General features: G+C 55.6%; 1 protein-coding gene across 8 annotated transcripts in view; it reads left to right on the top strand.

The window, feature by feature from the left end:
* Positions 1-26,130, top strand: part of PARVB (parvin beta) — a 238,171-nt gene that overhangs the window by 27,798 nt on the left and 184,243 nt on the right. Inside the window, exon 2 of one of the 8 annotated variants that reach the window (XM_060166934.1) lies at positions 3,035-3,227. The exons of 6 other annotated variants lie outside the window; for them this stretch is intronic. The gene's annotated coding sequence lies outside the window, so the exon portion shown is untranslated. Of the gene's footprint in view, positions 1-3,034; positions 3,228-8,352; positions 8,471-26,130 lie in introns of those variants that run through there. One more of the 8 variants, XM_060166935.1, reaches the window with a different exon arrangement.

Raw genomic sequence — 26,130 nt, 5'->3', positions numbered from 1 at the left:
ATCTGTGTTTCCTCTGGGCCTCTGGGCATCGTGGTCTGGAGGCTGGCAGAGGGGGGTGGCCGGCTGGGAGAGGGCTCTCTGGGGCACGGGGCTCCCAGGGTCAGGCCCCTGCCCACGGGCATGGGGTGGTCCAACACTCTTACAGCTGCCTCTGGTCCGTTCACTTCTCCAAGGCTGCTGTGTGGGGATACACGCTCAGAAGGGACAGGGTCTCCTTGCTCTACGACAGAAATGAACACAACGTTGTAAATCAACTATACTTCAATTAAAAAAAAAAAAAGGAAAGGACAGGGTCTGTGCTCTCGAGGACCCGGCCGTAGCTGTTCCTCATCGAGATGGAACCACCAGCCCCCAAGCTTGTAGCCCCGCCGTCCTGGCCGCCTGGCGACAGTTCAGTCACCGTTGCGGTCCTGTATGGGGGCGTGTCGCCCGGGCGGCCTCGTCTTCCCAGCCCTGGATTCTCGGATTTCTTTTCCCTTCGTGTGTTTTGAGGAGGGAATAACACATGACCTGGAGCAGAAGGCTGTGTTAGCCGGGCGGGCGGCGCACGGGAAATACCTGTGGACTCGGGCTTGTTGAAAGGCTCAGGGAGGTTCCCCGAGGCTGGCGTTAGCGCTTAGGAGCTCTGGAGCTTCGGATCCTGAGGCCCTTGGAGGCTGACGGGCATGACCTTGAAGGGGGGCCGACCTCCGGGGCAGGGCTGGCGGGGTCCCTGGCTTGGAGGCGCGCGGCTGGGAACCATCACTCAGCTTTGCAGCTCATTCTTTCCGTTCATTTCCCGGGTGTGACTGATTGTACGAGCCGACTGGGGCATTGGCGGAGGAGGAGGGTGGCGTTTCTCCGGCTTTCCTTGGGTGGCGCCGGGTGAGTCCCCTGGAGCATCTCTGGGGGCGCCCGTCCTGGCCCCCGGGAGGCTCGTCGGAGGCCATCCTCGCTGAGACCGCTAGCAAGAATGCAAATGCTGAGGCAGCCAACATGTACTGAGTGCCTGCTGTGCCCTAGGCAGGTGGCTCCGGTGGGATCACCTGCTTTGAAGTCACCATCCAGGTCACCCTCTTTCCTGACATCTTTTGTCCTTCAACTTAATGTGTTGTTTTTTAGAACTTAGCACTTGGGGAATTGCCAGTACAGTGCCCACGATCGATTCAAACAGAAGGGGGTAGAGAAGCGCCTTCCTTCCGGACAGAAACGTTTCAGTAAAAAGGTGGAACTTGTACTTCTTTGACTTTTCATGGATTGTATTGAAATGGACGTAACCTGCCTGTAACAGGAAGAAATAGTTAAACCTGTCTAGAAAATAAACTTACTGGGACTTCCCTGGTGGCGCAATGGTTAAGAATCCACCTGCCAATGCAGGGGACATGGGTTCAATCCCTGGTCTGGGAAGATCCCACATGCCGCGGAGCAACTAAGCCCGTGCACCACAACTACTGAGCCTGTGCTTTAGAGCCCGTGAGCCACAACTACTGAAGCCCGCACGCCTAGAGCCCGTGCTCTGCGACCAGACAAGCTACTGCAATGAGAAGCCCGCGCACCGCAACGAAGAGTAGCCCCCGCTCGCCGCAAGTAGAGAAAGCCCGAGCGCAGCAACGAAGACCCAACACAACCAAAAATAAAAATAAATAAATTTAAAAAAAAAGAAGAAAATAAACTTATGGTTACTGGGGTAAGGGGTTGGGAGGGATAACTCTGGAGATTGGGATGGACATATATACACTACTATATATAAAATAGATAACTAATAAGGACCTACTGTATAGCACAGGAAACTCTACTCAGTACTCTGTAATGGCCTATATGGGAAAAGAATCTAAAAAAGAAAAAAAATATATATATGTATAACTGATTCACTTTGTGTACATCTGAAACTAACACAACACTGTAAATCAACTATACCCAATAAAAATTATAAAAAAAAGAAAAAGCAAAAAAAATCCCCCAAACAGTTAACCTGTGCTTGGTTTAGGATGAATTAATTATCTTAGTAAAGTGTTGCCTCTGTCCCCTTGCCCGTCTGTGTAGCACGTAGCATCCTCTGAAATACCGTATTTACTTATTGATTGACTTTCCTCCCGCTTTGAAGCTGAGGCCTCTGTCCTCTCGCTGCTGTGCCTGGGCTCGAGTGACGCCTGGCACATAGTAGGTGCACGGCGCATGTCTGGGTTGGGGTCCTGACCTCGAGCAGCCTGCTTCACCCCTCCCAGCCTCAGTTTTGTCATCCATTAAGTGGGGATGGTAATAAGAATTCTTTCTGGCTGCCTTAGGGGGCTGTGATGAGGGTCAAATGAATGTGCAGCCCCCTATTTCATTCTGAAAATGGCACATAAGGAGCTGGGTTTTGCCTGCCTGGCCCAGCATCGCGGAATCCCCAGTGCCTCGCAGGTAGGAGGCTCTGGACGCGTAGATGGTGAATGAGTGAAACGAGGGCTGCCCTGCAGGTACAGTTGTCAAAACCTGACTCTTCACGATGACACCGTGGGGCTCCTGATTCTTTTATAATTTTTTAAGCACAGCCGTTTTCCTTTAAAAGCTGGGCAGGTTTCCTTTCGTGACTGACCCTCCGTTGTTCTTGCCCCCCAGGAGCTGGGTGCTGGCTCCGGGCATTTGCTTGGCCGAGCTGGCAGGTGCAGAGGTGCTGAGATGCCCCGCTCCCGCCCCAGCTGTCCTCTGGGTGCAGACCTCCGCGGGGCACTGGCACTCTCGGACGTGGCCGTCCTGGGTCTTGCTTTCTGAGCGCCCACAGGATACCGTCGTCCTGCTTGAGCTGAAGAGGCGTGTCCTCGGGCACCGTAACGAAGTACCGCAGCCTGGGGGGCTTAAACAGCAGACATCTGTTCGTTCACGGTTCTGGAGGCTGGGCGCGTGAGATCCAAGGGCCGGCAGGTTAGGGATGGTGTCCCCACTGTGTCCTCAACGTGCTCACATCCCTCTGTAAGTGTCTGTGAGCTCATCTCCTTTTCTTACAGGGGCACCAGTCGCATGGGTTTAGGGCCCACCTGTATGACCTCATTTAACCTTCATCACCTCTTTACAGGCTCTCTCTCCAAACACAGTCATCTTCTGAGGTCCTGGGGGTTAGGACTCCAACAAATGGATTTTGGGGGAACACAGTTCACCCCTAACAAGCTCCTTCATCAGGCGGCCCCAGTAGAGGAACCGTTAGACCACGCTCAGCTTCGGGACCGTATCGGCCTTGGGTTCCTCGCAGCTGCTGCCTCGGGTCCCAGGTATCGACTCTGGATTACCATTGGTTTGCACCAAGTCTGGGGGGATCCCGTGCTGCTGATTCCTTTGCCTGGGCTGGGGTGGGTCCACCGGGCAGCGCTGGGAGCAGGTGGCCATGTCCCATGACTGCCCGCTGTCCCGAAGCCCCTGCTGGTGGTGGGCCCGCTCCGGGTACCAGCGTCCCTGTTGGGCTCACATACTCCCTGCTTGAGCAAACCCGGGGATTGGTTGGTCATTCCAGCCACATCTACAGGAAGCATGCGTTTCCCTCGGGAGCTGGGAGGATTGCTAATAGGAGCGAGTAGTGCCTCCTACCAGGAACCATACAAATGCATTTAGCCCTGAAGCAACCCCACAGGTTGGTCATTGTTATCAAGCCCATTTTACAGACGAGGGAACCAGGCACAAATGGGTGGCCCGCCCGGGTGGCCCAGCTGGTAGGTGACTGGTTCAGCTTTGAGGCCAAGCAGTGTGTCCAGCGGCCAAATCGAGGAGGAGTTTTGGGCAAAGGTGGGTGTGGTTCTACTTCTGCACCCTCCCTCCCCATTCTAGCATCTTCCCCTGTCCCCCCACCCTGAGAAGCCAGTGCTACAGGAAGCAGATCTGCCAGTTTGGGTGGCCTCAGCTCCAGTAGGGCTTTGTTTCTGGTATTTGATTTCTGTTGTCGTGGAAACGGGGTGACAAGAGTTCCTCGTTAGCGCTGGTCCTCCCGACGTGGTCGGCATCCAGGAGATGCGGCGTGGGGACGCGGGCCTGCGTTCTCTTTGGGGTTGGGACAGGGAACCAGGTTGCGTCCACTCTCGGACCCTCCCGTCCACCTGCCCGGCAGCCGGGTCTCCAGGCCCAGGCCGAGATCGAAGCCTTATCAGAGGCCAAGCTCTATTGTTCAGCGTTTTGCTGAGCCAGACAAACACGTCTGAAGTCACACACAGGAATGGATACTCCCTTCCTTCCTTCTTCTTGCCTCGTGGGCTTGTTTCCTGGGGAGCAGCTTGCCGTGAAGCCGTTGGCAGCAAAGATAGAAATAATATTTTGCGGTTAGCAGTGTCTTATCGTGTAAAAACAACCCCGTCCTCCCGGCAGCTTGATCCCCTGTGGCCTTCCTCAAAGTCACCCAAAAGGGGCCTTTCCCTCGAATTGCAAGTCACGGCAGCATCCCTGCCCGCGCCCCTATGTGACCTGGCGTGTGTCTCCTACGTCTCCCCGCCGATTCCCCGCTGGCCTCAGGCTCACCTGCAGTGACCCGCTTCACCAGTGAGTCCTCCCTGGTTTCTTTCTCATCGTTTGCAGCAGAAGCTAAGCCCGGGCCAGCCCTATTCCCTCTCTGCTTTATGGGGGAAGGTCATTTAGACCAGAATGGACCCTGGGCTGGCCCTTCGACTTTTCCCAGGAAGGTGGCAAGGGTGGATGTGAGGACAGTGGGAAAAGGGGACCCTGGTACCCCCCTTGGCCCAGATGGACGGGTGCCTGATGTGCAGGATGAAGCATGTTGGGAAGTTTCCAGCACTCTGGTGGGTCATGTGGGTCTTTGCTAGGTTGAGGAAAGGGGTTGGGAGCATCTTCAGGGGCAAGTTGCAATTAAGATTTTTTTAGGGCTATCTGGTACGATGGATTTCTCTTTAATGACCTTTGGGTTCCATCTTTCCCTTTAAACTGGATGTTCTTGGCCAGCATCTAGCTCTCCTTGTCGTCAGTGGATAAGAGATTCGTTCTGCCTTTTCTTCGGAGGCAGCGTCAGTGGAAGGGCCTTTGCGTCGGGTGGTCTGCCCTGATTAGCAGCGGTCATGGCAGTTGGCGTGGTTCCTCTGATGCTTGGCTTTCCTGCCTGTGAAATGGGGACAGCGGTACAGCTGATGTGTGCCGAGCTCTCTGGCCCCAGGGTCTATCCCAGTCTCTTTACGTGCTTTGTCTCGTGCAATCCGCATAACAACTTTATTTTACAGCAGAGGAGACTAAAGCACAGAGAGGCTAACTAACCTGCCCAAGGTCACACAGCAAATGGGAATGGGAGTCGGAGTTTAGTTGGAGCTCTTAACCTCGGCTTTAGGCTTGAAGGCCATCTCCCTGGGACCTGCTGGGGGACAGAGTGAGATGATAGTTATTCAAATGCTCCTGTGCCTCTGACACCAAGACGGCTCCCCCATGTGTGCCTTCCCGTCTGATGGAATATCGGTCACACATCCTCCCTGGGCTGTGCCTGGTGTTTCCTTAAAGAAAGGGACACTGGTGCCCAGGTTTGCAGGTGACCAAGGTCGCCCTTCCTTCAAGGACACAGACTGATTTTTGTCTCGGTCGTTCACCTAGGTGTGTGGGGACATTTCTAGGGGAGACACTAGCAGTCGAGGGAGGGGCATAAGGAAACTGAATGCAGGGAGGATCTGAAGCAGCTCTTTGAGGACAATAGACTTTACGATAAAAAGCACAAAGTGATTGAACCAGGCCAAGTGGCCCTTCCTGGGCAGTGCCAGGAGGGGATGGGGGATGAAGGGCCGTGGTGGTTGATGGAGGGGCAGACCCTGTCTGCTCTCCCAGTGCTATGATGGACTTTGTTCCTCTTTTTTTTTTTGACCTTGCCTCTTGGCTTGTGGGATCTTCGTTCCCCGACCAGGGATTGAACTTGTGCCCTTGGCAGTGACAGCGCTGAGTCCTAACCCCTGGAACTGCCCTGGACTTTGTGCCTCTTGCATTTTCTTCCCGAGGGGGTGGGTTACTGAGTTCTCCACTTTCCCCTGGGAGAAGTGCAAGGTACACGGCACAGTCAAGGATCTGAGAAGTCCTGCAGAAAAAGACACCTGTTTAGCTCTGCTTCACCCAGTATTTCCTCCAGTCCCTTGACCCTGGCTTAATTCACACAAGACCTGTGAACGTCCTTGTCTGTGGAACTCACTTGGGGAGATAACGATGGGGACCAAATAAACAGGGAACTTGCTCGTAGATCTACTGCCTTTTTCCCATTTTGCTCAGGTTCTGTTGCACTTCAAAAGACTAATTTAAGAGCTGTGCTGCAGTGTGTTTTCGCCGTCTGAAAAGTACAACTGCTGATGCAAGGAGGAGGTCTGTTAAGTCTTCTCTTTCTCTGTGAAAGCCCGGGGACCCAAGCCGAGGGCTCCCCCCCTCTTGTGGCTCTGTGGCCGCCCGCCCTCCCCACCGCCCCAGCCTGCTGACCAGCCACCCTGCTCCGTCTTTGTACTCAGAGGTCTTTTCTGGAATAGCTCTCGTCACCTGTGTGTTTGTCCCCTCCTTCCTGGCTGGTGATGCTGTGTGTGAGGACACAGAAGTTACGCTTGGGCTCAGGTCAATTTATTCTGTCTGCTCTGCTAGTGAGACCTGCAGGATAGATCCCAACTCCATTCCTGCTACCCATGGGACCTTGACGGTATCTTTCCAATCAGTAAAATGACAGTGACCGAGGCAGCCCACTTGCTCCATCCAGGACCCCTGAGGCCGTCCCCGCCTGCCCAGAGCGAGACTGGGAGAGCCAACCAGCTGCTGCCTCTTCTTCTCTATCACTGCCGCCTGCTGCTTTGTTCTGCCTCCCCTCCCCCTCCCTGCTAATTACCTGCCTAAGGGATCCGAGACTGTAAGAACTTTCTAAGATGTAAGCGTCTGTGACTTCCCCACATCTTTATTTTGTGGAGAGGACTTTGTAGTTGGGTAGATTGGTTCCACTGGGAATGCCAGCATTTAGCTCCCTCCTTGGCCAAGTCACCTGCACGTCCGGCCTCCGTTCCCTGGTCTGTAGTGGCACCGCTGTCCCCGGCTGTCCCCGGGAGCCTGAGTGGGCTCATATATGAGGATGTGGGGTGGGCAGGCCCTTGATAGAGGCAGACCTCCTTCCTCCCTGGTGCGGCCCGTGGTCTCCATCCCCACCCTGCAGGCCTTTCTGGGTTGGGGGAGTTAGGCACAAAATGAGACAAGAGAAGGGAACTTGAGAATGAAGAGCTGGTAGTTTGCTGAAAGGGACTTCAGAAGCATCCTCTCTCTTCCCAGCTTGTTAGCCAACGTCCTGCCACAGGACGACGACCCAGGGCAAAAGAACTACTTCCCGTACCCTCTGGGAACGTGAGGATGGAGACTGGCATCCTCTCTCTCTGCCCTGCGGGCCAGGCTCCTTTAAGACTCAACTCCAAGGTTACTCTTTCTGACTTACTTCACTTAGTATGATAATCTCTAGGTCCAACCATGTTGCTGCGAATGGCATTGTTTCATTCCTTTTTATGGCTGCGTAGTATTCCACTCTATATGCACCACATCTTCTTTATGCATTCATCTGTCGACGGACCCTTAGGTTGTCTCCATGTCTTGGCTATTGTGAATAGTGCTGCTGTGAACATAGGGGCGCATGTATCATTTTGAATTAGAGTTGTGTCCGAATATATGCCCAGGAGTGGGATTGCTGGATCATATGGTAGCTCTATTTTTAGGTTTTTGAGGAACCTCCATACTGTTTTCCATAGCGGCTGCACCAACTTACCTTCCCGCCAACGGTGTAGGAGGGTTTCCGAGACAGACAATTTATCAAAACATAAAATAACAGAGTGATGACTTTGGGGCAGGAACGAAGTGGGGTGCTGTGCCAGTCACCCAGGGGACTTGGGGTGGGTGTTTAGGAAGGGCTCCCGGAAGCATGAGAAGGGGCTGGTCGTTCAAAGCTGGGGCGAGGCTTCCGGCAGATGGACCAAAGGAAGCCTGGCCCCGTTGGGACAAGCCCTGTTGTTTTGAGCTCTGTGGTCCACTCTGTTGACCTGGGGAAGCCATGCCGACAGAAGAAGGTCTGTGACCTTAGCTCTGTGACCCCGTGTTCGGGTCAGTGGAACCTCCGGGCAGCAGCTGTCCGGGCCGCTCAGGGTGTTGGCTCACACTTGGCTGGTCCGGCTGTCCACGCCTACCCCCCGCTGTCACCAGTGTCCAGAGCTCCCACCCGGCCAGAGCCTGTGGCTTCCTTGGGAGGGAGGGTGCCCAGTTGCCAGGGCAACCAGAGGTGGGAGGCCAGGGCCTCAGGCAAGCAGCTGAGCTGCCTGCAGCCGCAGGGATCGAGGACCAGGGCGGGCTGATCCTGGCCTGTGGTGCAGAACAGCGAGGACCCCTGCTAGCACCTCGCCCCCTAGGAAGGAGGGGGGTGCAGGTTGGGGGAGCATCGCTCGCTGCCGGGTCCCCGTGCCCCCCAGCTGCCTGCTGCAGCCCCCGGCCCGGCTCGAGAGGGCGTGTGGGCGATGAGCGTCTGCGAGTGCCTGGCACAGGGCAGGTACCAAAGGTGGGTGGACGCGGCTGCGGGGCTTGCCTCTGCCCTCGGGCCCCACCCCGTGTCCATACCGGGCCGGAAAGCGGAGGGGTAGAGGAGTCCAGGCTGCCCTCTGTGCCAAGGACACCCACCCTGTGGGCTCCCTGGGGGCTGGAGGCTCTGGGGACGGGGACCCTGCCCAGCCCTGGTCCTGAGGCTGAAGGGTGCCCGCGCTGTACTTAGTTAGCACGTAGGTTGGCGGAGCCAGGACAGCCGGGATGGGCTTTAAGCCGCATGCTGACCCCAGGAAGCGGGGAGCGTAAGGCCGTGGTGCCGTGGGCTTCCGGCCTGTGTGAAGGTGCGAAGGAAGGTGCTGGACTCCCTGTGGGTGCCGCGCGGCTGTGCAGTGTCGGGAGCCCGTAGCTGTCCAGCCTCTGGGCTCCCGAGTCGGGTCCAGCAGGGTTCCTCCACCCCAGCGCCCTGCACCTTTTGCCCTGGATGATTCCCCGTGGGGTGGGGGGTGGCGGACACGGCAGGGTGTCGAGCAGCACCCCTGGCCTCTACACACCAGATGCCAGTAGCACCCCGTGCTCCGGACGTGGTTGCCTCCAGTGTCCCCAGACCCTGCCACATGTCCCTGGAGGGCAAACTATCCCTGGCTGAGAACTACGGAGCTGGAAGGAGGCTGCCTCCATGGACAGTGTCCTTAGGACCTCCACCAGACCCCACCTGACCTCCCACCCCAGGAGCAGGACCTCCACCAGACCCCACCTGACCTCCCACCCCAGGAGCAGAACCCCCACCAGAGCCCACCTGACCTCCCACCCCGGGAGCAGGACCTCCACCAGACCCCACCTGACCTCCCACCCCGGGAGCAGGACCTCCACCAGACCCCACCTGACCTCCCACCCCAGGAGCAGGACCTCCACCAGACCCCACCTGACCTCCCACCCCAGGAGTAGGGGATCAAGGGAAGGGAGGACTCCTGGCGACCACTGAGCATTTTTTTCCAGGGCCCTCGGTACCTGGGTGCCCAGGATCTGCCCAGAACACACACACACCTGCACCCCCTGTGACCCGGAAGGGGTCCCCTGCTGCTCTTTTCAAAAATAATAATAAACTTTACTTCTCAGATCGGTTTTAGGAGTTTCCCAGCATTATTGAGCAGAGGGCGGAGATTTCCCATATACCTCCCCGCCCTGCCCGTGCACAGCCTCCCCGATTCTCCCTACCCCCAGAAGAGTGGTGCACTTGGTACCATCAGTGAACCTACACTGACAGATGAGCGTCACCCAGAGTCCATAGCTGACACGAGGGTTCATTCTTGGTGTTGTACATTCTGTGGGTTTGGACAAATGTGTAATGTCATGTATCCACCATTACAGTAACATACAGGGTGTACTGTGTTCACTGCCGTAAAAATCCTCTGTGTTCTCCCTATTCGTCCCTCCCTCCCCCAATCCCTGGCGACCCCTGATCTTACTGTCCCCATAGATTTCCCTTTTCTAGAGTGTCATGGAGTTGCAATCACACAGTACGTAGCCTTCTCAGATTCGCTTCTTCGCTTGGTAATATGCAGTTGGGCCCCTCCGTGTCTTTCCGTGGCTTGGTAGCTCATTTCTTTTTAGTGCTGGAGAACATTCCACTGTCTGGATGAGCACTCTTTCTTTATCCTTCACCTCTAGCTCCTGAGCAACCTGCTGCCTTTCTGGCAGGTGTGCAGGGCAGGCTGTGCTGACCTGGGATGCGAGGTTGAGCCTAGGTGGGACCCCAGACCCCCTAAGGTTGGAGCCTTGAGGCCCGGAGGGCAGAGCCTGGAGAGGGCGCTGCAGAGGGAGCGGGGGGAGGAGGGGGGACAGTGCTGAGCCTCCCTGGAGGAACGGCCTCCACGCAGCTGAGTCAGGAGGACTCCTGTCCTTGTAGACACTGCCACCGATCCGCAGTCCTCACCCTGTGAGCCTGCCCGGAGCCCACCCAGCCCGTCTGCCCAGAAATGCCCTGTGTTCACCTCGTTCAGGCCTGGAGACCCTGGGGGGCTGGTGAGACACAGAAGTGCCCTCCGAGTGCTCAGGGCTACACGCAGTGGTGCCCGGGATACGTTTTGGACCCTGGGACCTCGCCCTGTGGGACTGGCTCCATGCGGGAGGGGTCAGTGAGTCCCACACTGGCCAGAGGCCTGGTCAGAAACACACGTTTGCTCGGTGATCCATGCACATGCCCTTAAATCCCTGCAGTGTGTGCCGCCCGTGAGGTAGAACAGCCAAGGTGCCTGCCCCGTTTCAGGGGGTGACACGGGTCAGGAGCCCTCACGGACCTGTCGGCCCCACAGGACGGCAGGTCAACGCCTCACGGCCCTTTCCCTCCCCTCCATCTCCAGCGCCTTCGTGGATGGCTCGTGGGTGGCCTGGCCGCCGTCCCAGGCCTGTCACTGTCCGTGTTGGTTGTGATACGACACCGTGCTGGGTGCCACTGTCCTGTGCAGCCAGGGGCCCTCCTGGAGCAGCCTGGGGTCTTAGTGTCCTGGGGCCGCTGGAACAAAGCACAGAGATGGGGTGGCTTCCACCACAGCGATGTATTCTCTCATACTGTTTGTTCGTTCGTTTTGCCGTGCAGTGGCTTGTGGGATATTAGTTCCCTGACCAGGGGTTGAACCCGGGTCCTCGGCAATGGAAGCGCAGAGTCTTAACCTCTGGACGGCCAGGGATGTCCCAGAAATGTATTCTCACAGTCTGGAGGCCGGAAGTCCCAAATCAAGGTGTCGGCAGGGTTGTGGTTCCTCTGGAGGCCCCCAGGGAGGGTGCTGCCCGCCTCTTCCAGCTCCCGGCGGCTCCGGGCGCTCCTTCGCTCATGGCTGCACCACTCCCGTCTTGGCCTCTGTCTTCACGTGGCCGTCTTCCCTCCCTCTTCTTTTAAGGACACCAGTCATCAGTGTGACCACCCTACTGACCTCATCTCAACCTGATCACCTCTACAAAGACCCTATTTCCAAATAGGGCCACATTCACAGGCACCAGGAGTTAGGACTTCGACATGTCTTTCTGGGGGATACAGTTCACCCTATGATGCATGGTGAGCTCTTCCAGACCTGCCTGCTCCCAGAGCGCCGGGGCAACCCACAGAAGGTTGCAGTCAGCTCGCGAGGCCTGGCGGGGGTCCTCCTGGGGGATGAGAAGGGAGGCATCAGGTGGACACCTGGGGGCCACGAACTTGCCCAGGTGTTTGGGGAACTGCAGGGCTTCCTTGCTTCTTTGCGTTGATGGGAAGGTGGTCTGCTCACAACTTTAAAAGTCAGAGAGAATATGGGCAGGTAGTTAAACTTTACAGCTGGGGAAGCAGTCGTTTGATGGGCGGTGAAAAGATACCTGGGCTTGTTAGGCCGTTAGTTGTGACATAAGTACACACAGCAGGGTCCTTGAAAGTCGAGGGCTGTCCTGCAGAGCTGCGTGGTGGGAGTTGGAGTCCCAGGCTCGGGCCCCGGGTCCTGGCCCTACACCCTGCACATCCTGCTTGCATCCTTCAGAGGCGATGCTGTCAAACATGGTTGGCAGGTCTGTCCCCTCCCTCCAGAGAAGCCCTCCCTTAAGGTGGTGTCCCCATTTTTACTGATGGCCAGACCAGCCCTGGGAGGAGCGAACTTGCTCAAGGTCACACACCCAGATGGGTAGTTAGACCTGGATCCTCACTACCGAGCGAGCCCCGCCTTTTTCCCTGGCTAGCCTTCTCTGTCGGGGCACACGTGGGAGAAGGGAGGGAGGTATCTGGACGCAGCAAAAGGGAATTGATTTCCTGCGATGAGCATCCTTTTCCCCATTGGTTTGCTAACGTGCTCACCGCGCCAGGTGTACTGTAGATGCCTGCCCGGGTCCAGAGCCCTGGCGATGACTCTGACGTCTGGGCTGGTATTTACTGTGTTTAGTGACTTGAATGATGACCAGGCGCAAGAGCCTGTGGACCCTGCAAGCATTTGAAAATGACCAGTCTGCTACCTGACGACCTGGTGGGTTGATTCCTGGAAGGACGTTGGCAGGATGGAGAAGCCAGGTGTTCCCGGGACAGAGGACACACAAAGGTCCAGGGCTGGGAGGGGTTGTGGAACACAGCGTCGCTGAAGAGGTCAAGCCATTGGCACATCCCTGGCTACTCCAGGCCGAGGAGGAGCGTGGTGGGGGTCTGACCCCCTCCCCTCCGACTCAGCCTTCGCCTGAGGTGGCTGGGCTGAGAAGCCACTGGTGGAGAAGCGACTTCCGATCTTGCAGATCGTGAGGCTGTCCTGCTCTTTTTGCACCTAACTTAGTACATTTTAGTGGATTCGCCATCAAGCAGCCAGCCTCCCCGGCTTCACTGTCACGGGAGTGACACGTGGGGACAGTTGTGTTTTCATCCTCGCTGTTGATCGGATGCGTTCTTTGTGCTTCTGCTTCTGCTGCTCGTGGGACCAAGGCTGTGCCGGTTCCAGTAATGGTTGTGCCCTCGGAGCTTAGCCTGGTGCCTTGGGCGGAGCAGGTGCTGCCAAAGAATGTATTGGTTTGCTAATGTGCTGATGTAAGAAATTGCCACAGATTTAGTGGCTTAAAACAGCACAAACCTACTATCTTACAGCTCTGGAGGTCCTAAGTCCTAAAATCCGGGTGTCGGCTGGGCTGCGCTCCCTCGGGAGGCTCCAGGGGAGGATCCTTTTCCTCGTCTTTTCCAGCTTCTAGAGGCTCCTCCATCTTCAAAGGCAGCAGCCCTGCATCTTCCAGTCTCTCCCTGCTTGTGTTGTCACGTTGCCTTTTTCTCACTCTGACCCACCCGCATCCCTTTTATAAGGACCTTTGTGATGACACTGGGTCCCCCCAGATAATCCAGGATCGTCTCCCATCGCGAGATCCTTCACTCGATCACATCAGCAAAGTCCCTTTTGTTTGCAAGGTCACAGTTTCCAGGAATTGGGACGTGGACATCTTTGGGAGACAGGGGGCATTATTCAGCCTACCACAGAGGCCCCCAAAGAAGTAGAAAAGAGCTCTTAGGAGTTCCAAAAAGAAACACCAGAAAGGAATGTTAGAGCTCTGCAACATGCATTCATTCATGCATGAATTCATTTATTCACCATTAACTCGCCAAGTGTCACTGACTGCTTCCTGTGGGCTGCGCCCTGTGCAGGGAGCTGGGGAGACAGGCAGGCCTTTTGCCTGCCCTTACGGAGCTATGGACACGAATCCGGTAGCACAGACGCAAGCGGGCCTCAGACGTGGTAAGGCTGGGAAGGAAGGGAATGGAATGGAACGGAGCGCAGTGGGGGCCGGGGGTCGGGGGGGCTGGGGAACCTGGCTTCGTCCTGGCTGGCAGGGAGGGAGTCTCCACATGCCTGTGGCTCCCACTTGCTCCTTTGGGGCCCTCCCTCCAAAGGCCCATCCCCGGGAACCCCAGTGGGTGCCGAAGGCCCTTGTACTTTGTTCCCTTGAGTGTCGCATCCATTCCGGGTGGGGCCACCAGCCCCAGGGGCACGTGGCTTCAAGCGCCCCCAAAGCCGCCTCCCTTTGGAAGGCACCCCTCTGCCCTGCAGCAGATTCTCTTGTTGAGATGAAACCTTCGCAGGCCATGCCTGGCTCGCATCTCCAGGGGCAGATGGGCCGCTAGAGGGCGCCGTGCTCCTGGCGTTTCCCGCCTGCGGGTCCCAAGTTGTCTCCCGGTGGAGCGTTTGTTTCGGCGCAGGTGCACAGAGAATCGGTTCTTTTTCTTAAAATGACTTAACGATTTAATCTTCTTATTTTCTCAGCAGAGCACACTTTGGGCTTGCCTGGATACGATGGGACAGTAACGATCAGGCTAATTAATACGAGTTTCACAGCACAGGAAGCAGCCCAACTTGTTTCAGCAGACTTATTTTTCCCACTGCTGTTTCTGTTTTCTCTTATGAAGCACATTTCTCTCTGAGGGTGTTAACCTCATCTGGCGGGTCCTGTTGAGGTTTCTTTGCATCTCCCCATGGGTGGGACACATCACACAGCTCGGCTCCAAGGGGCCGGAACCGTGACCGACAAACACAAGACATCACTGTGACTTTTTTTTATAATTGAAATACAGTTGATTTACAATACTGTGTTGATTTCAGGCCATTTTCAGCAACATGGATGGACCTAGAGATTATCATACTAAGTGAAGTAAGTCAGACAGAGAAAGACAAATATCATATGATATCACTTATATGTGGAATCTAAAAAAATAATACAGATGAACTTATTTACAAAACAGAAACAGATTCACAGACATAGAAAACAAATTTATGGTTACCAAAGAGGCGGTGGGGGGGAGGATAAATTAGGAGTTTGGGATTAACAGATACACACTACTATATATAAAAGAGATGTGGCTTTTTTTTTGATAATTCTGAGCAGAGGGGAGCAGAGCACCCCTCTGCTCCCACCTTCTGCCTCTTCTAGACTCTTTTTTAAAAAAAATGTATTTATTTATCTTTGGCTGTGTTGGGTCTTTGTAGCTGCGCGGTCTGTCTCTAGCTGCTACGAGCGGGGGCTACTCTTCGTTGCAGTGCGCGGGCTTCTCATTGCGGTGGCTTCTCTTGTTGTGGAGCACGGGCTCTAGGCACGCGGGCTTCAGTAGTTGTAGCACGTGGGCTCAGTAGTTGTGGCTCGCGGGCTCTAGAGCACAGGCTTAGTAGTTGTGGCACACGGGCTTAGTTGCTCCGCGGCATGTGGGATCTTCCCGGACCAGGGCTCGAACCCGCGTCCCGTGCATTGGCAGGCAGATGCCCCTTTTCTAGACTCTTTTTCCGTTATCATTAACTAATGATAGATTTTCATGACCAGTGACTGAAATTGCTTTCATCTACTCACTTAGAACCAGCACGATTGATTGGTAGACATGTGGCAGATAGGCCGTTCCCAAACCCAGGGAACAGAGCGCTCACATCAAAGGATCTACCGTCAGGTTAGGACCAATGGGGCCAGGATGCCGTGATTGCCAGGAAGCTGAGCTAAGGGGGCTGAGAAAACCCGAGGGTTCGGGGGACACTGGCCTCACGAGTGTGGTCCAGCTGTTCGTCAGAGGGGTGGGGTAATGCACACGCGCCCGGGGGCTCCAGGAGAGCCCGCTGCACGATGGTGGCCCTCGGGGTCCCCGGCGCGGCCGGTGCCCTTGCACATCCCCGGACAGGCATGTTCTCCTGAGCTGGCCTGATCGGCCCCCTCTGCCTCTGGTGCGGCTGCATTTTCCTTTCACTCCGAGTCAGTGAAGCAATGCTCTGAGCCTCCTGCAGACTCTGAGCTTCCTGCCTGGACACCGGTCACTGGTCCCATTGATGGCAGCTGGCCTGGCTCTCTGCTGGCCAACTCTGGGGGGCACCTCACACTTTTCAGGATGGGCGTGGGGGGCTCGGGTCAGGCTGTGTTGCTGGCCTCGTTACAGTGTCTGTTTTAAATGCTCAGCGACTGGCGAGGTGTTTGTGGTGATGTCTGAGCTGTACATTCAGGGTCTTCGAGGTTAGATATGCCTGGTTTGCAGTTGGGAGGGTGTGTTTCAACGTCTGGATTCTTTGAGAATTGGTGGCCTGGGGATGCGTGGCCCCTTGTCATCCCAGCAGTTAATTAGCGAGGCTGTTTCACCCCTGATGCTGGCAGATAGCTCAGGCTTTTGGAATTTGGTTCGATTCTGTTCTGTTCAGGTGAGCACACTTTTCTAGGGTCTCCTCTGTGTGCGGGGCCCACCTCTGGGGGCACAGGGGTGATAGGACTTGAGCTTTGCCTTCTGGGAGTTTATTTATTTTTAAGATTTATTATATTATTTATTTATTTATTTAATTTTTGGCTGCATTGGGTCTTAGTTGTGGCACGCGGGATCTTCGTTGAGGCATGCGGGATCTTTCGTTGCGGCATGCGGGATCTTTTGTTGCGGCGCACGGGATTCTCTCTAGTGTAGCATGCAGGCTTTCTCTAGTTGTGGCGCTCTGTGGGTTGCAGAGCGTGTGGGCTGTGTAGTTTGTGGTACGCAGGCCCTCTAGCTGAGGCACGCGAGCTCAGTAGTTGTGGCGCGCGGGCTTAGATGCCCCGCGGCATGTGGGCTCTTAGTTCCCTGACCAGGGATTGAACCCGCATCCCCTGCATTGGAAGGCGGATTCTTTACCACTGGACCACAAGGGAGGCCCCCTTGTGGGAGTTTATAATCTAGCAGTGAGACATGGCACATCTGCTCGATTGGCAAACGTGGGCGCTCAGGGGCTGTCCGACCGTGCCTGGTGCGCCTGCAAACTTGTCGAGTGACTCTGGGACACCAAGCGCTTCCGGTTACCCAGCACCGGAAGTGCGGGTGGTGGGACAAGAAGGGAGAGACCCAGCATTTACCACGTGACTACTGCCTGAGGCACCATCTTGTTAAATTAGTTGTCATGACGACAGGTCTGGTTCTAACCCCTCTGCAGAGGAGAGATGGAGAAAGACGAAGGACTTAAAGCCCAAGGTCACAGGATGTTTCGTAATAGCCCTCCAAAGCCTCTGTTCTCTCCGCTATTCTGTCTGCACCGTCCGCGACGCTGGGCCAGGGGTTTGGAGGAGGGACAGGGCCACGGAAGAGGGGGCGTTTGCAGCGGGCTTTGCCTCCAGGCTCAGGCTCTGGACATGGAGCTCCTGGAGGGGGCGCAGGCTGGCAAAGGCCCGGAGGGGTGACCGAGCCTGGCCCTGAGCTCTGCACTGGAGGAGGGGGTGGGATGCGAGGGGAAGGGTGTGGGTTTTGTTCTGGGAGCGGTGGAGTGCCAGGACAGTCCGTGCGCAGAGGAGAGACCCCACAGCCTGCGTTCCGGGGACGAAGTCTGGAGACACTGTGGCGGATGGATCGGAGGAGGGGGAGACCAGTAGCAGACACCCGGCCGTCCGCAGATCGATCCCCAGTCTCAGGCCCCCGAGGGATTCTTTCCACCTGATGCATTCTGAGAGGTGACTTGAATAAGTTGACCCACTTGCTTTCCGTCTGAAAAACCGACCAAATCATCACTCGTCCCTAAAGGATCAGTCATTCTTTTTAGAGCAAGAAGCCCGGAGCCCCTCCGGTGTCCTGGTTTCTGCTCGCCGGGTGGTTTATTTGGTAAACCTGACATTGAAGGATCACCTAGAAGTCTTTCTTCCTGTTCTCCTTCCCACAGACAATTCGTTTTTCTGTGGTTCTCACATTTTTCTGATCACTGCAGGGCAAAGGGGAGGAAAAGGATTGCTTCTGGCCGGAGGGAATCATCCGTTTGATGTTGGCTTCTGAGCCCCAGCCTTTCCATACTTAGACCTAAGCAGCCTTTGGTATTAGGAAGACCCAGTGTCCGGGAACCGGGGGGATCGCTTCCTTCCTGGTGCCCCACCCCTCCACCCCGCCCTTGGCCGGCAGGAACTTGCTCCAGTGGGCGAGGTTTGGGAATGTTGCCCCAGAGGCAGCCTGTCCCAGTAAGTCCCTAATTGCAGAGCAGAGTCCTTGCTCTCGAGGCCTCGCCCTCCGCACGGCCCCATTGCAGTAATTGGGCTCTTGGTGACCCACGACTGCCAGGCTAATGGAAGCCTTAATGGAAATGCTCTTGTCCACCCGAGTGGCTGGAGGTGGCATGTTTTGCAAGAACGGCCTGTTCCTAGTGTTTCTGACTTTGTGTCTCTTACCTGAATTCTCTCTTCGGCTCCATTTTGCCTACGTAAACGCATTTACAGTCACTTATTCATTCTGTGAATGTTTGTCGCATGCGTTTGGCCACCCGGCGGGGGCGGGGCATAGGACACACCCCACCACCTGTCGGGGGATAAGGGTTTGTAGCTGTCACGTGCACAGGGAGCTGTGGGAACCCAGAAGAAGGGCCCTAATGCTGCCCAGGGGGTGGGGTTACAGAGAACGCTTTAATGAAGCATCTTGGGGAACGGGTGGAATTGGCTAGATATAATGAAAAGGGCATTTCAGGTGGTGGGGATAGTGGGGGCAAAGGAATGGCCTCGTTGAAAGGTGATGCAGAAGCGTGGGAGCTGCATCTGGGTCGATGAGAGGTGGGGTTTGTTCATCAAGAGTCTTCAGGTACCACTTTGAGGGGTTTGGGTTATACCCTGGAGCCGGTAGGAGCTCTGGGGTGCTCTATCCCAGGGAGTGACAGCCAGCCACTCTGTCTGCAAATGACAGAAAACCCAACTCAAAGTGGATTAAGGACAAAATGGCATTCGTTGGTTCATTTGACAGAAACGTCCAGAGGCTGCCAGCCTCAGGTAAGGCTTGATCCAGCAGACAGCTGGATCTGTCCTCTTAGCTCTGTGGACCCAGTGCCTTCATTTCCAGATTTTGTGTGCTGGTAAGACAACGGGGCAGCTTCCGCCTGCATCCTTTCTGGGTCAAGGCCAGAGGGAAAGAGTGCCTGTCACTCTGCATTCCTAGGAAACTCTCCTTGTTCTGCTGGCTCTAATTGGGCCAAGCCCATCCCTGACTGTATGCTGGAGAGTGCAGTGTGCCCACTGGCTGAGGTCTGGGATGCTGAGTCCTGTCTGACCAGAGGAAGGGCACGTGGATGCTGGCGAGCAGGGACAGCAGAGTCCAGCTGGTCTCCTGCAGAAGGGGAGAGGCTGGCTCGGGGTGGGAAGAGGCCACGGCAGAGTCTGCGGGAGGCCGACTGGCTGTCCTGGTGAGAGATCCCCTGGTTGCCCTAAGGACGGGACACGAGATGCAAAATCTGCAGGGGCTGGTCCTAGGTCTAGCATCTTGGTCCTTACCTTTTTCCTCTTTGCACTTGCGTACATGTTGGTCCTAGAATCAAGTTATCATTTTGCATGAGTCGTTTTGGGTGGTCGGGGCTGTGATGTGTGGTTCCCTCTCCCAGCTTCTCTTTCCCTTTAGGTTGTCACTGTGTCCCCTGAGGCTGGCAGTGCTGCCGGGAAAAGCCCAAGCTCTCCTGCATCCCAGAGCCGTTTCTGCTGTTGAACCCGTTCTGCTGGGACATGGGAACCAGCGTGTTAAACTAGAGGGTCTTGGGAGAAGCCAGGGTGGCCAGTGAAAGCATTTAGTTTTACTGCCGAGAGGGCAGCTCTGCATTTGGCTCAAGAGTGGTAACAGGGGGCTTCCCTGGTGGCGCAGTGGTTGAGAGTCCGCCTGCCGATGCAGGGGATGCGGGTTCGTGCCCCGGTCCGGGAAGATCCCACATGCCGCGGAGCGGCTGGGCCCGTGAGCCATGGCCACTGAGCCTGCGCGTCTGGAGCCTGTGCTCCGCAACGGGAGAGGCCACAACGGTGAGAGGCCCGCGTACCGCAAAAAAAAAAAAAAAAAAAGAGTGATGACGGATTCACGGAGAAAGAATGGAATTCTGGATTCTCCCCACAGGCAGAAAGTGGTCTGTGCTTTCCTTTGATCCCCCCAAAAGCTGAGAGATTATGTAGTTTTGGGGGACCGCAGGCCTCAAGGGGGTTGGAGCCATCCCTGACCAGCTGGGCCGGTTTGGGTGTGACTCAGTCTTTTAGGGAAGACCTCACCTGTCGTGGGAGCTTAGCATGATAGCGTGTGAGGTGAGCGCCCAGTCCTTCTTTCTTGAAAACCGGAGCCGTGGCGGGTGCTGGCCAGGTTGGGAGTTGTTGAAACGTGGCCCCTGTGTCGATCTCTAAAAGGAGCACAGAGTCGCTTACCAGCTTGGGTTTCAGGAGCAGAGGGGCGTAGGAATGTCTTCTAAGTTGTTGCTACTCAGGTGTGGTCTGTGGGGCAGCATCAACATCCCCTGGGGGCTGGTTAATGATGCTGAGTCTTGGACCCTCCCCAGACCTGCTGGGTAAGAATCCGCCTGTTAGCCCCCGGGAGCCTAAGTGCTTTGACGTTTGGAGTCTGGGCTGAGTGTTTAGGAGGAGGAATGGTTAGCCAAGGCTCCCAGGCTGGTTCCCGCTGGTGATGGGAGGGGAGATGACAGGGAGGCCCCCATGGTGATGGGGTCGCTCATGGGTGCTGTCCCAGACCTGGTCCTTTCCTGCCCTACAGGACTCCCGTGCTGGGTTCCCTCAGCTCCCCTCACACAGCTTCCCCAGGCGCACCCAGGCGGCACTGCACTGCCTCAGCGTCACCTGAGACAGACGCTACGGATTGAGCTGCTCAGTGAAAGCACGGATGGGCTAAAATGGTCCTGAGGGGAGGCGACTCCTAGGCTCTGAGCTGTGCGGATGCCCCTTGCATTAGAAGCAGCGGTTTTCCTGAACTTGGAGGTGAGGATGGAGTTGCCTGGGGGAGGTCAGTGACTCCACGCCGCCAACTCACTGCTTCGGGCGTGGCCCGTGTGGCCCTCGGACTTCCCCTGGGATCTCTGCCGCAGGCATACCGTCTCTCTCCCTGCAGACCCTCCCGCAAGAAGCCCAGGGTCTGAGGTTTCCAGGCCAAGGCTTCACCTAAGGCAGATAGGGACCATCAGGCCTGGACGGCTCACGGCCTGGGCTCTGAATCCTGCGTCTCTGCCTTTAGAAACCTACGCAGGGGCTGAGTGCCTCAGGACAGGCTCAGCTCTACGGGCAGCCTCACCTGCTGCCCCCTCTGGCCTCCTTCCCTGTAGAGCTGGCTGTCACCTCCCTTGGGCCCCTGCTGTAGAGCATCTATTTGTTGTCTATTCTTTTAACTTTATTTTAATTTTCACAAGTAACATATGAACACAGTCATGACAAAGCCTTCCCAGTCTCCTCCTTTCTTTCCGTCACTCATCCCCCCAGGGGAGATGCTACTCTTGTCATGTTGGGGCACATCCTTTCATTCCTTTTCCCTTGAATTTCGTTGTGTACACATAAAAATACATAGTTCTAAGTTTTCTTTTTTTAAAAAAGTATTTATTTATTTGTTTTTTGGCTGTGCCGCAAGACATTACAGGATCTTAGTTCCCCGACCGGGGATCGAACCTGCGTCCCCTGCAGTGGAAGCTCAGAGTTGTAATCACTGGACTGTCACGGAATTCCCAGTTTTGAGTTTTCTGATTCTGTATTTTACATAAATATCCTGCTGTATTATTTGAAACCTGCTTTTTAAAAGTCAACCCCGGGACTTCTCTGGTGGTCCAGTGGTTAAGACGCTGCACTTCCACTGTAGGGGGCATGGGTTCAATCCCTGGTAGGGGAACTAAGATGCTGTATGCTGTGTAGTCAACACCCTCACATGTATTGCACTTAATTCATTGTGCGTTTGTTCCTCAAGAGACTTCTCTGTGCCCGGGGCCAGGCCAGGCTGTTGGGTGGAAGTGGCCAGGACACCTCCTTCCATATGTCTGCACCCTGTGCCGGACTCCCCCAGCACCAGGGCCGGCTCTGTCGGCCTCTAGCCAGTGTTCATTAGATCGGCATCCTGTGAAGCCCGAGGCTTCCTGCTGCCTGAACAGGACAGATCTTCAGCCGTCAGCTCATCACGCGGGGTCAGTAACGCCTGTTGACCTCCTTTGCATTTTGCCTTATTGAAATGCTCACATACTTATTTTAGCCTCTCAACTTATTTCATCTCAAGAAATGGCGTGGAATCTCGTGGCCCAGCAGAGCAAACACCATAAATCAGATATTCAAGCTGAGTGACCCTCACAGTCACGGTGCTTTCTTGTTCCCATGGTCTTGTCAGAGCAGTTCAGAATCTTATCTTCCGCCGAGAAATTACAGTGAGTTAAACGTACATAAATATACCGAGCTCATTACTACGGGCTGGCATCCCCACGGCAAGGCCAGAGTCTCTTCCTCAGTAAAAACATAGCAGATCTGCCACTCTACAGGTTAAGACGCTCTTTCATGTATGTTTTGCTACGTGGATCACTGCAAGTAGTTTCACTCTTTCCCCACATCCCAGTCAGGAAGGGCAGCTGCTGTGTCCAAGGTGGTTATAGCCCTCCCTGCCTTTTACCCTGGGCAGGACGCGGTCATCCATCCACTGCAATCCCAGGAATCTGGGAGACGGAGCCTGGAGTCTTGACCTGGGAAGGGCCGGGCCTCGCATCTCAAGGCCTTTACAGGGATGATGCGTTTGAATTGTGACTGGTAGGTCGTTGGATCACCTCGTCTTTGGACGTCAGGAAGGGTTGTCCTGCAGCATCACCCCACGGCTGTCCGGTCTGTGGATATCATTGTTGAGATCTTATTTGGGCCCTGTTTTCACTCCCCTGAGCTGTGAGATCTTTACATGAAGTACAATTTGGTTTATTTTTAGAAGAACTGCTCTGTTAAGAAGACCTTCATGGCTGATGAATTTATTCTGATAACTTGTAACTTCTGCAGAGATGCGATCCCTCTGAGTGCAGATGGGTGGTGGAGGTTCACAGAAAGCTCTCCCTTCCCCGGGGAAGCCTGGAAAGCCTCCTTTAGCAGGGATTTTGTCAGGTCCTTCTCGCACACATGGAGTTGATCCCAACTCCCCCTCCCCAGCCCGGGGCGGGGTGGTGGCAGGGGCCCGGGGTCTGGGCGCCGTGAACTCACGTGGGGACACTCCTTCCTTTATCCTCCTTTATTTTTCCTGGCAACTCTGAGGGCCACTCCGTTTCTTTGAGTAGGATCAGTTGTAGCTGGAAGTGCGTACGTCTTGAAAAGGGCTGGTTAAGCGTCCACAATTGAGGCAGCTTTGCTGCCGTTGCCAAGTTCTTCTTTCAGCTGTGGGGCCGGGTGGGGACAGCGCGGCTGTTTTCGTTGGGTTTTCTCTGGTGTTGTCACTGCTTCGGCCTCCAAGGGCCGCGGCTCACCCGCCATGGGGTCTTTTTAATCCTCGCTGAACCCCCCGCAGGTGAGCCCCAGGGAGCTTTCCGCACCCCATCTTTGCCCCCTCCTGCCCTGGCACCCGTCGCGGAGAGAGAAGACTTTGTGTTTTCCGATCTCTGCTTTCCCTCGCGGGTAGCCTTGCTCTTTTAAAGCAGGCTGCTTTCAGAGTTGTGTTTCCTAATAATAAAAAAAAACTGTCTGAAAGCCTTTTTTTGAGGGGGAAAGAGCCTGGGCATAAATAAATTAAATATAACTAAATAAGTGAAACCCATACAAAGAAAAAGATCTCAAAAACAAAATCAAGGATGGAAACTTTGCGCTCGGCCTGGGGTAGAAGTGGCAGGCTGTTTGTGAGACGTTTGAGGTTTTAGATTTGGATTCTCTTTCCTCCTTTTTATGCACTTGTCGTTCCAATCAGGAGAGGTGGTGTGTGTTTTAAACCTTGCCCGGTCTCTGGGTGGAGTGATGGAAAGAGAACGGGCTTTGGAAGCACACGCGTCTCCTTCTGTTCGGCAGAAGCTGGAAGCTGACGCTGACGGAGCGAGTACTGCACGCCAGACGTGGTTCGGTGTGTTTGGACTGCGTCAGGCCCAATTTCACAGACGGAAGCTGAGGCACAGAGCAAATACGTAGCTTGCCCAGGATCACCCAGCTTCAGCGGCTGAGCTGGGATCTGAAACCAGCAGCCTGGCTCCCAGTCTCTAAGCCCTTCGTTGGGCCGCCCCTCAGATATAAAGACCTACTATGTGCAGGAGCTGAGTTAGCACTGGTGTGGGCAGACGGTCCAGGAAAGAGGTGGTTACAGGGCTGGCTGCATGATGTGAGCTGGGCAGAGGGGAGCCTGGGATGGGAGGGGAGTACCCAAGATGGCTTCCTGGAAGAGGCGGCCAGCAAGCTGAGGCTTGAAGGTGGGTAGGACTCAGCTGAGCATAGCGAGTGAAGACCAGGTTGAACTGGGTTCAGTCCTGACTCTAGGACTCATGGTTGGTGTATATCAGATGCCTTCACATCTGACAGACGCTGGCCCAGCATTGACCAAGCCGGGACCAGCCACTCCCTCACAGACTTGTTAGGAGATTAGATGAACAGAAGACAGAGAAGGTGCTGGGCACGTCGTAGGTGCTCAGGAAACGCTAGTGGCCCTCTCCCGCTGACAGGCAGGGACGTGGGTTAGACTTTTACCGTGACCGGGGGTTGTGAACCGGCGGCCCCCGGCTGGCCCGCAGAACTTGAATTATTGCTCACATTTATAAACTGGGGGATTCTACACAAAACCCAGAATTTCCAGCATTTTTGGAAAAGCTCCTGTGATCTGGCGACCGTGCTCTGCGTAGCCTACGCTGCGCCCCGGGGCTGAGCGAGGCGTGGCTGTCCCCAGAGGGGCACTGGAGCTGTCACGCGCTCTCCCTGGGTCTCCTCCAGCCTCTCTCCCTCCCGGCACGTACCCACCCCCCTGTCCCCGTGTGGCCCACGGCCCAGAGTGTCACCGCGGGGAGGTGAACCTGGGTGCCTTGGGAACACGTTGGCTGTAGGGTTTAGGGTGGACAAGGGCAGACACTTAGGACCACGATGACTCCTCGGCCCCGGCACGTCGAGCCCCAGGTCCTTTGAACGCCCACACCCGCTGTGCACACCAGGTGCCCCGGATCTTTCTCTGTGACACAGATAGTCGGCATTTCCAGTCATTGACGTGTCTGACTTTCTGGCAAATGGACGAGTACTTTCAAAACCAAGACATTCCTGGGATTAGGGGAAAGCCACTGACCTGGCAGAGTGGGGTGCTCGGGGAGAAGCTGTGGTCCAAGGGGAGCCCCTCCTTCCAGACCCTGGACTCACCCTCAGAAGACCAAAATCAGATTTCCACTGAAGGCTCCTCAGTGAAGGGGCCGTGTCCCTCAGGGAACCCAGGCCGTGAACGATAGCGGAGCTCCAAAGGGGCCTCACTGAACCCCGCTGTGGTTCAGCATGGACGTGGCCGCCACGGAGGGCTTCCGGAACCCCAGCTCTGATCAGTCACCCACAGGCTTTGCATGGAGTCCCAAAGTCCCTTTTTCCAGGATTCCTGCTTCCTCTAGGAAGCCTTCCCTGGTTTTCCCTGGGTGAACTTCACTGATTCCTCAGAAGCCCCTGTGAGGTAGGTACCGCTGCTACCCCCGCGTTCTAGACGGTGAAACTGAGGCTGAGCAAGGTGAAGGGACTTGCCGGAGGCCACACGCCCGCCGTGGCACAGAGAGAGCCGAGCCCTGGGCTCGTGGCCACAGACCCTCCTTGTTTTCCTCGGGGCTTAACAGGCCCGTGGAATGTGCCGTCTGGGTGGGTCTGTGAGAGCATCTCTCATCTATTAAAGCCAAGAGATCCTAGGCCCTCTTTAGTGTTATCTTTGATGTTGCAAGGGCGGTGTGGAAATTCCTCTGTTTTTATGTGACCCAGTTTCTCTGCTTTGAAAATGTCGTTCCTGTTCTCCTCCCCGCTCCCTGTTTTTGAGACCAGGCAGCAGGGCTCCTGGAAGCATCTCTTCGTCTCTGCACCCCACACCCCCATCTGCCACCAGTTGTTCTGGCCCACGGCCCGTGTCCAGGCCAGCGGATGACCCGCGTGGTAGCTCTGGGGCCCCTGGGAGGAGCTACGGGCTCACAGTAAGGACGCACCTGCGTGGCTCACCTGTGCCCTGAAGCCCACCTGTGCGACCCTCCACTCCTATGAAACCAGGGCCTTTTGTTCTTCCTCGGCCGTGAACATAACCGTGGCAGACGGCCTTGACCGGAAGGGACCTCCCTGGCCTTTCTGTCCTCCTTCTGTGACACTGGCCCAGGAAACCAGAGAGAGGAGCCCACGGCTGCTGCGCACACCCCCTCACACAGTTCACGTACGTGCCTCTAGAATATGCGAGAACTTTTGTGAAAAATCCTCTTTTCCTCTTTCCCTTTTCTGCCTTGGAAAGCTCTTTGCTGGTTAGAAGACTCTTTGTAACTCGTTATATAGTAAAAATAATTGCTGAAA

Source organism: Lagenorhynchus albirostris, chromosome 11, assembly GCF_949774975.1.
Source record: "Lagenorhynchus albirostris chromosome 11, mLagAlb1.1, whole genome shotgun sequence".
Lineage (NCBI taxonomy): Eukaryota > Metazoa > Chordata > Mammalia > Artiodactyla > Delphinidae > Lagenorhynchus > Lagenorhynchus albirostris.
This window is presented reverse-complemented; position numbering and strand designations above follow the sequence as displayed.